Source organism: Mustela nivalis, assembly GCF_964662115.1.
Source record: "Mustela nivalis genome assembly, chromosome: X".
Classification (NCBI taxonomy): domain Eukaryota; kingdom Metazoa; phylum Chordata; class Mammalia; order Carnivora; family Mustelidae; genus Mustela; species Mustela nivalis.
In genome coordinates, this window is record NC_139040.1 from 48,252,568 (window position 1) to 48,262,872 (window position 10,305).

The following is a 10,305-nucleotide window of genomic DNA, read 5'->3' on the forward strand; positions in this document are numbered from 1 at the left end:
CACTTCTCCAACGAATACAAACAAATGGCTATCAGACACATGAAAAAATGTTCATCATCACTAGCCATCAGGGACATTCAAATTAAAACCACATTGAGATATCACCTTACACCAGTTAGAATGGCCAAAATTAACAAAACAGGAAAGAACATGTATTGGAGAGGATGTGGAGAAAGGGGAACCCTCTTCCACTGTTGGTGGGAATGCAAGTTGGTGCAGCCATTTTGGAGAACAGTGTAGAGATTCCTGAAGAAATTAAAAATAGAACTTCCCTATGACCCTGCCATTGCACTCCTGGGTATTTACCCCAAAGATACAGATGTAGTGGAAAGAAGGGCCACCTGTACCCCAATGTTTATAGCAGCAATGGCCATGATCGCCAAACTATGGAAAGAACCAAGATGCCCTTCTATGGACGAGTGGATAAGGAAGATGTGGTCCATATACACTATGGAGTATTATGCCTCCATCAGAAAAGATGAATACCCAACTTTTGTAGTAACATGGACGGGACTGGAAGAGATTATGCTGAGTGAAATCAGTCAAGCAGTAAGTCAATTATCATATGGTTTCTTTTATTTGTGAAGCATAACAAATATCATCGAGGACAAGGGGTGTTAGAGAGAAGGGAGTTGGGGTAAATTGGAAAGGGAGATGAATCATGAGAGACTGGACTCTTAAAAACAATATGAGCTGTTTGATGTGGCGGGGGGGTGGGAGGTTGGGGTACCAGGTGGTGGGTATTATAGAGGGCTCGGATTGCATGGAGTACTGGGTGTGGTGAAAAAAATAATGAATACTGTTTTTGTGAAAATAAATTAATTAATTAAAACAAAATTTTAAAAAAAGATGTAGTTATTCTTTTGAAACACTAGAAAAGTTCCTACTTTTCAGATGGTTACATTGTTAATTCCATAAAAGCATTTACAATATCATTACTCTTGTTCTTCAGGAATCAAGGTGCCTTCGCTCATGACACATTTACTTGTGACACGAATAATTCCATGTCCTTAACCTCTGCACGTGTTTCATCAACTTCTTTCTCTTCATTCTCCTCTTGTACAGTTGGAGTTATGTGTTTTCTTGAATGTTTGAGACATCTTCACTTTGAAATTTAAATTTCTCAGCAGTAGCTAGTTGTGCTTGCTGAGATAGATGTTCAGACTTGGATTTTCCCCAAAAATATGCAGGTGCCTGAAGCTGGGTTATTGTAGACATTAGTTTTGTGATGATAAAGAGGATATTCTTAGATTTCCAGATAATGACTCTAGTAACCCCTATAACCTGTTGATGATCCAGTTTATACACAGCTTCCATGCTTTCTTTTCAGTCGAGCTCTGTTTTGCCTTACTGACTGGTTCTTCATAAATTTCAGATGCTGCTGATAGCTGAGCTTGTTGTGAGGTTTCTTATGTAGAATCCTTTTCTTCTTCTTCTTTTTTTTTTTTGGTAGGTGGCAGTTTTTTTTTTTTAAGGGTTTTAATAAAATTTTTTTTTATAAACATATATTTTTATCCCCAGGGGTACAGGTCTGTGAATCACCAAGTTTACACAATTCACAGCACTCACCAAAGCACATACCCTCCCCAATATCCATAATCCCACCACCTTCTCCCAAACCCTTTCCCCCCAGCAACCCTCAGTTTGTTTTGTGAGATTAAGAGTCACTTATAGTTTGTTTCCCTCCCAATCCCATCTTGTTTCATTTATTCTTCTCGTACCCACTTAAGCCCCCATGTTGCATCACCACTTCCTCATATCAGGGAGATCATATGATAGTTGTCTTTCTCTGCTTGACTTATTTCGCTAAGCATGATACGCTCTAGTTCCATCCATGTTGTCGCAAATGGCAAGATTTCATTTCTTTTGATGGCTGCATAGTATTCCATTGTGTATATATACCACATCTTCTTGATCCATTCATCTGTTGATGGACATATAGGTTCTTTCCATAGTTTGGCTATTGTGGACAATGCTGCTATAAACATTCGGGTGCACGTGCCCCTTTGGATCACTACGTTTTTATTTTTAGGGTAAATACCCAATAGTGCAATTGCTGGGTCATAGGGCAGTTCTATTTTCAACATTCTGAGGAACCTCCATGCTGTTTTCCAGAGTGGCTGCACCAGCTTGCATTCCCACCAACAGTGTAGGAGGGTTCCCCTTTCTCCGCATCCTCGCCAGCATCTGTCATTTCCTGACTTGTTGATTTTAGCTATTCTGACTGGTGTGAGGTGATATCGCATTGTGGTTTTGATTTGTATTTCCCTGATGCCGAGTGATATGGAGCACTTTTTCATGTGTCTGTTGGCCATCTGGATGTCTTCTTTGCAGAAATGTCTGTTCATGTCCTCTGCCCATTTCTTGATTGGATTATTTGTTCTTTGGGTGTTGAGTTTGCTAAGTTCTTTATAGATTCTGGACACTAGTCCTTTATCTGATATGTCGTTTGCAAATATCTTCTCCCATTCTGTCAGTTGTCTTTTGATTTTGTTAACTGTTTCCTTTCCTATGCAAAAGCTTTTGATCTTGATGAAATCCCAATAGTTCATTTTTGCCCTTGCTTAAAAAAAAAAAATCCGATTTTCAAGATGGCGGAGAAGTAGCAAGCTGAGACTGCTTCAGCTAGCCGGAGATCAGCTAGATAGCTTATCTAAAGATTGCAAACACCTGAAAATCCATTGGCAGACCGAAGAGAAGAAGAACAGCAATTCTGGAAACAGAAAAACAACCACTTTCTGAAAGGTAGGACCGGCGGAGAAGTGAATCCAAAGCGACGGGAAGATAGACCCCGGGGGGAGGTGCCGGCTCCCGGCAAGCGGCGGAGCAACCGCGCACAAAATCAGGTCTTTTAAAAGTCTGTTCCGCTGAGGGACATCGCTCCAGAGGCTAAACCGGGGCGAAGCCCACGCGGGGTCAGCGTGGCCTCAGGTCCCGCAGGATCACAGAAGGATCGGGGGTGTCTGAGTGTCGCAGAGCTTGCGGGTATTGGAACGGGAAAGCCGGCTACAGAAACAGAGCCGACAGTAAGCTCGCAGCTCGGTGTTACCTTGAACCGATCGCAGGCTCGGTGAGCTCGGAGCGCGGCCGGAGGTCAAGCAGACGGGAATAACTGGGCGCTGTTCTCTGAGGGCGCACTGAGGAGTGGGGCCCTGGGCTCTCGGCTCCTCCGGGCCGGAGACCAGGAGGCCGCCATTTGTGTTCCCGTCCTCTGGAACTCTACGGAAAGCGCTCAGGGAACAAAATCTCCTGAAAGCAAACCGGAGCGGATTACTCACCCTGGCCCCGGGTAAGGGAGGTGTAATTCCGCCTGGGGCAAAGACACTTGAGAATCACTACAACAGGCCCCTCCCCCAGAAGATCAACAAGAAATCCAGCCTAGACCAAGTTCACCTACCAAGGAGTGTGGTTTCAATACCAAGGAGAGCAGCAGAATTCCAGAGGAGGAGAAAGCCAAGCACGGAACTCATGGCTTTTTTCTTGTGATTTTTTTTTTAGTCTTGCAGTTAATTTAATTTTTTCTTTTTCATTTTTTTTTTCTTTTTCTTCTCGCCTTCGGGTAAAATTTTTTTTTTTAACTGTTACCTTTTTCTTTTTTAACGATTTTTTACTAGTTTATCTAATATATATATTTTTTCTTTTTTACATTTTTCTCAGGTGTTTTCTTTTTTTAAAAAATTTTTTTTTCTTTTCTTTTTTTTTCTTTCTTTCTTTTTGAACCTCTTTTTATCCACTTTCTCCCCACTCACGATTTTGGATCTCTTCTAATTTAGTTAAAGCATATTTTCCTGGGGTTGTTGCCACCCTTTTAGTATTTTACTTGCCCCTTCATTTACTCTAATCTGGCCAAAATGACAAGACGTAAAAATTCAACGCAAAAAAAAGAACAAGAGGCAGTACCGAAGGCTAGGGACCTAATCAATACAGACATCGGTAATATGTCAGATCTAGAGTTCAGAATGACAATTCTCAAGGTTCTAGCCGGGCTCGAAAAAGGCATGGAAGATATTAGAGAAACCCTCTCGAGAGATATAAAAGCCCTTTCTGGAGAAATAAAAGAACTAAAATCTAACCAAGTTGAAATCAAAAAAGCTATTATTGAGGTGCAATCAAAAATGGAGGCTCTAACTGCTAGTATAAATGAGGCAGAAGAAAGAATTAGTGATATAGAAGACCAAATGACAGAGAATAAAGAAGCTGAGCAAAAGAGGGACAAACAGCTACTGGACCACGAGGGGAGAATTCGAGAATTAAGTGACACCATAAGACGAAACAACATTAGAATAATCAGGATTCCAGAAGAAGAAGAAAGAGAGAGGGGAGCAGAAGGTATACTGGAGAGAATTATTGGGGAGAATTTCCCCAATATGGCAAAGGGAACGAGCATCAAAATTCAGGAGATTCAGAGAACGCCCCTCAAAATCAATAAGAATAGGCCCACACCCCGTCACCTAATACTAAAATTTACAAGTCTTAGTGACAAAGAGAAAATCCTGAAAGCAGCCCGGGAAAAGAAGTCTGTAACATACAATGGTAAAAATATTAGATTGGCAGCTGACTTATCCACAGAGACCTGGAAGGCCAGAAAGAGCTGGCATGATATTTTTAGAGCACTAAACGAGAAAAACATGCAGCCCAGAATACTATATCCAGCGAGGCTATCATTGAAAATAGAAGGAGAGATTAAAAGCTTCCAGGACAAACAACAACTGAAAGAACTTGCAAATACCAAACCAGGTCTACAGGAAATATTGAAAGGGGTCCTCTAAGCAAAGAGAGAGCCTACAAGTGGTAGATCAGAAAGGAACAGAGACCATATACAATAACAGTCACCTTACAGGCAATACAATGGCACTAAATTCATATCTCTCAATAGTTACCCTGAATGTGAATGGGCTAAATGCCCCTGTCAAAAGACACAGGGTATCAGAATGGATAAAAAAACAAAACCCATCCATATGCTGCCTCCAGGAAACTCATTTTAAGCCCGAAGACACCTCCAGATTTAAAGTGAGGGGGTGGAAAAGAATTTACCATGCTAATGGACATCAGAAGAAAGCAGGAGTGGCAATCCTTATATCAGATCAATTAGATTTTAAGCCAAAGATTATAATAAGAGATGAGGAAGGGCACTATATCATACTCAAAGGGTCTGTCCAACAAGAAGATTTAACAATTTTAAATATCTATACCTCCAACGTGGGAGCAGCCAACTATATAAACCAATTAATAACAAAATCAAAGAAACACATCAACAACAATACAATAATAGTAGGGGACTATAACACTCCCCTCACTGAAATGGACAGGTCATCCAAGCAAAAGATCAGCACGGAAATAAAGGCCTTCAACGACACACTGGACCAGATGGACATCACAGATATATTCAGAACATTTCATCCCAAAGCAACAGAATACACATTCTTCTCTAGAGCACATGGAACATTCTCCAGAATAGATCACATCCTCGGTCCTAAATCAGGACTCAACCGGTATCAAAAGATTGGGATCATTCCCTGCATATTTTCAGACCACAAAGCTCTAAAGCTAGAACTCAACCACAAAAGGAAGTTTGGAAAGAACCCAAATACATGGAGACTAAACAGTATCCTTCTAAAGAATGAATGGGTCAACCGGGAAATTAAAGAAGAATTGAAAAAAATCATGGAAACAAATGATAATGAAAATACAACAGTTCAAAATCTGTGGGACACAATAAAGGCAGTCCTGAGAGGAAAATATATAGCGGTACAAGCCTTTCTCAAGAAACAAGAAAGGTCTCAGGTACACAACCTAACCCTACACCTAAAGGAGCTGGAGAAAGAACAAGAAAGAAACCCTAAGCCCAGCAGGAGAAGAGAAATCATAAAGATCAGAGCAGAAATCAATGAAATAGAAACCAAAAAAACAATAGAGAAAATCAACAAAAGTAGGAGCTGTTTCTATGAAAGAATTAATAAAATTGATAAACCCCTGGCCCGACTTATCAAAAAGAAAAGGGAAAGGACCCAAATAAATAAAATCATGAATGAAAGAGGAGAGATCACAACTAACACCAAAGAAATACAAACTATTATAAGAACATACTATGAGCAATTCTACGGCAATAAATTTGACAATCTGGAAGAAATGGATGCATTCCTAGAAACATATAAACTACCACAACTGAACCAGGAAGAAATAGAAAGCCTGAACAGACCCATAACCAGTAAGGAGATTGAAACAGTCATTAAAAATCTCCAAACAAACAAAAGCCCAGGGCCAGACGGCTTCCCGGGGGAATTCTACCAAACATTTAAAGAAGAACTAATTCCTATTCTCCTGAAACTGTTCCAAAAAATAGAAATGGAAGGAAAACTTCCAAACTCATTTTATGAGGCCAGCATCACCTTGATCCCAAAACCAGACAAGGATCCCACCAAAAAAGAGAGCTATAGACCGATATCCTTGATGAACACAGATGCGAAAATACTCAACAAAATAGTAGCCAATAGGATTCAACAGTACATTAAAAAGATTATTCACCACGACCAAGTGGGATTTATTCCAGGGCTGCAAGGTTGGTTCAACATCCGCAAATCAGTCAATGTGATACAACACATCAATAAAAGAAAAAACAAGAACCATATGATACTTTCAATAGATGCTGAAAAAGCATTTGACCAAGTACAGCATCCCTTCCTGATCAAAACTCTTCAAAGTGTAGGGATAGAGGGCACATACCTCAATATCATCAAAGCCATCTATGAAAAACCCACCGCAAATATCATTCTCAATGGAGAAAAGCTTTTCCACTAAGGTCAGGAACACGGCAGGGATGTCCATTATCACCACTGCTATTCAACATAGTACTAGAAGTCCTAGCCTCAGCAATCAGACAACAAAAGGAAATTAAAGGCATCCAAATCAGCAAAGAAGAAGTCAAATTATCACTCTTCACAGATGATATGATACTATATGTGGAAAACCCAAAAGACTCCACTCCAAAACTGCTAGAACTTATACAGGAATTCAGTAAAGTGTCAGGATATAAAATCAATGCACAGAAATCAGTTGCATTTCTCTACACCAACAGCAAGACAGAAGAAAGAGATATTAAGGAGTCAATCCCATTTACAATTGCATCCAAAACCATAAGATACCTAGGAATAAACCTAACCAAAGAGACACAGAATCTATACTCAGAAAACTATAAAGTACTCATGAAAGAAATTGAGGAAGACACAAAGAAATGGAAAAATGTTCCATGCTCCTGGATTGGAAGAATAAATATTGTGAAAATGTCTATGCTACCTAAAGCAATCTACACATTTAATGCAATTCCTATCAAAGTACCATCCATCTTTTTCAAAGAAATGGAACAAATAATGCTAAAATTTATATGGAACCAGAAAAGACCTCGAATAGCCAAAGGGATATTGAAAAAGAAAGCCAACGTTGGTGGCATCACAATTCCGGACTTCAAGCTCTATTACAAAGCTGTCATCATCAAGACAGCATGGTACTGGCACAAAAACAGACACATAGATCAATGGAACAGAATAGAGAGCCCAGAAATAGACCCTCAAATCTATGGTCAACTCATCTTCGACAAAGCAGGAAAGAATGTCCAATGGAAAAAAGACAGCCTCTTCAATAAATGGTGCTGGGAAAATTGGACAGCCACATGTAGAAAAATGAAATTGGACCATTTCCTTACACCACACACAAAAATAGACTCAAAATGGATGAAGGACCTCAATGTGCGAAAGGAATCCATCAAAATCCTTGAGGAGAACACAGGCAGCAACCTCTTCGACCTCTGCCGCAGCAACATCTTCCTAGGAACAACGCAAAAAGCAAGGGAAGCAAGGGAAAAAATGAACTATTGGGATTTCATCAAGATCAAAAGCTTTTGCACAGCAAAGGAAACAGTTAACAAAATCAAAAGACAACTGACAGAATGGGAGAAGATATTTGCAAACGACATATCAGATAAAGGACTAGTGTCCAGAATCTATAAAGAACTTAGCAAACTCAACACCCAAAGAACAAATAATCCAATCAAGAAATGGGCAGAGGACATGAACAGACATTTCTGCAAAGAAGACATCCAGATGGCCAACAGACACATGAAAAAGTGCTCCATATCACTCGGCATCAGGGAAATACAAATCAAAACCACAATGAGATATCACCTCACACCAGTCAGAATGGCTAAAATAAACAAGTCAGGAAATGACAGATGCTGGCGAGGATGTGGAGAAAGTGGAACCCTCCTACACTGTTCGTGGGAATGCAAGCTGGTGCAGCCACTCTGGAAAACAGCATGGAGGTTCCTCAGAATGTTGAAAATAGAACTGCCCTATGACCTAGCAATTGCACTATTGGGTATTTACCCTAAAGATACAAATGTAGTGATCCAAAGGGGCACATGCACCCGAATGTTTATAGCATTAATGTCCACAATAGCCAAACTATGGAAAGAACCTAGATGTCCATCCACAGATGAATGGATCAAGAAGAGGTGGTATATATACACAATGGAATACTATGCAGCCATCAAAAGAAATGAAATCTTGCCATTTGCGACAACATGGATGGAACTAGATCGTATCATGCTTAGCGAAATAAGTCAAGCAGAGAAAGACAACTATCATATGATCTCCCTGATATGAGGAAGTGGTTATGCAACATGGGGGCTTAAGTGGGTAGGAGAAGAATAAATGAAACAAGATGGGATTGGGAGGGAGACAAACCATAAGTGACTCTTAATCTCACAAAACAAACTGAGGGTTGCTGGGGGGAGGGGGTTTGGGAGAAGGGGGTGGGATTATGGATATTGGGGAGGGTATGTGCTTTGGTGAGGGCTGTGAAGTGTGTAAACCTGGTGATTCACAGACCTGTACCCCTGGGGATAAAAATATATGTTTATAAAAAATAAAATGTTAAAAAAAATCCTTTTCTTCAAGTTCTGGTGCATATTCATCACTTTTGGATTCTGTTCCAGATCCTGTCTTAGCCTAGGGCTGTGGCAACTCCTGCTTTGTAGCAAGAACAGTTTCTGATGCTTCACCTAGCATTTTGTCCAGGGAACACTGAACCAAGATGGAGACAGAAAGAGTAAGACACCTTTTCATTCAATGTATGGACAAAACAACAAGCATGTGCAAAATAGAGCACTCAAGATCAGCAGAATATCCCTTAATGTGATTCAAGCTGAAAAGTTTTAAAGTTCATAATATATATATAATAGTTTTCTGATATAAAGCATAGTGTTTATTATAAAGCTGAGTAATTTACATCCCGCCAATAAACTTATAGGAAATGACCACTTTTATGGTAAACTAACAAATTTTAGCATAATAATTACAATTGAGAAGAATAAATTAAACATGGTTATGTATTTTTTAAATTGCCAAGAGAAATACTTTAAAAATTTACATTGTGTTTTTAACCAGATTCTTTATATAAACATTTGTACATTTCCCAATGGGTGTTATAACTTATGACAGTATATAATATTTTCTTAATGCCACTTCTGAAAATTCTCAGATCTCAGGATAACATCTTTTTAAGAGGCAAATATTTATTCAAATATATTATTCTGTATTTTCATTGTTACTGTATAAGAAAGCCACTGATTTCTGTACATTGACTTTGTATCCTGCTTACACTGCTGGTGGGAATGCAAGTTAGTGCAGCCTCTTTTGAGAACAGTGTGGAGATTCCTCAATAAATTAAAAATAGAGCTTCTTTATGACCCTGCCATTGCACTACTGAGTATTTACCCCAAAGATACAGATGTAGTGAAAAGAAGGGCCATCTGTACCCCAATGTTTATAGCAACGATGACCAAGGTCGTCAAACTGTGGAAAGAACCAAGGTGCCCTTCAACAGATGAATGGATAAGGAAGATGTGGTCCATATACCCTATGGAGTATTATGCCTCCATCAGAAAGGATAAATACCCAACTTTTGTGGCAACATGTACAGGGCTGGAAGAGATTATGCTGAGTGAAAAAAGTCAAGCAGAGAGAGTCAGTTATCATATGGTTTCACTTATTTGTGGAACATAACATATAGCATGGAGGATATGGGAGATGGAGAGGAGAAAGGAGTTGAGGGAAATTAGAAGGGGAGGTGAACCATGAGAGACTATGGACTCTGAAAAGCAATCTGAGAGTTTTGAAGAAGCAAGGCGTGGGAGGTTGGGGGAACCAGGTGGTGGATATTAGAAAGGGCACAGATTGCATGGAGCACTGGGTGTGGTGCAAAAACAATGAATACCGTTATGCTGAAAAAAATAAATAATTTTTATAAAAA

At 39.6% G+C, this 10,305-nt stretch overlaps 1 pseudogene across 1 annotated transcript; it reads right to left on the reverse strand.

The window, feature by feature from the left end:
- Window positions 1–898: 898 nt before the first annotated feature.
- Window positions 899–9,062, reverse strand: LOC309855804 (nascent polypeptide-associated complex subunit alpha-like; annotated as a pseudogene). Its single transcript has 2 exons — window positions 8,939–9,062; window positions 899–1,408 (listed from the first exon to the last, which is right to left on the reverse strand). The product of its transcript is annotated as a nascent polypeptide-associated complex subunit alpha-like (transcript).
- Window positions 9,063–10,305: the final 1,243 nt, after the last annotated feature.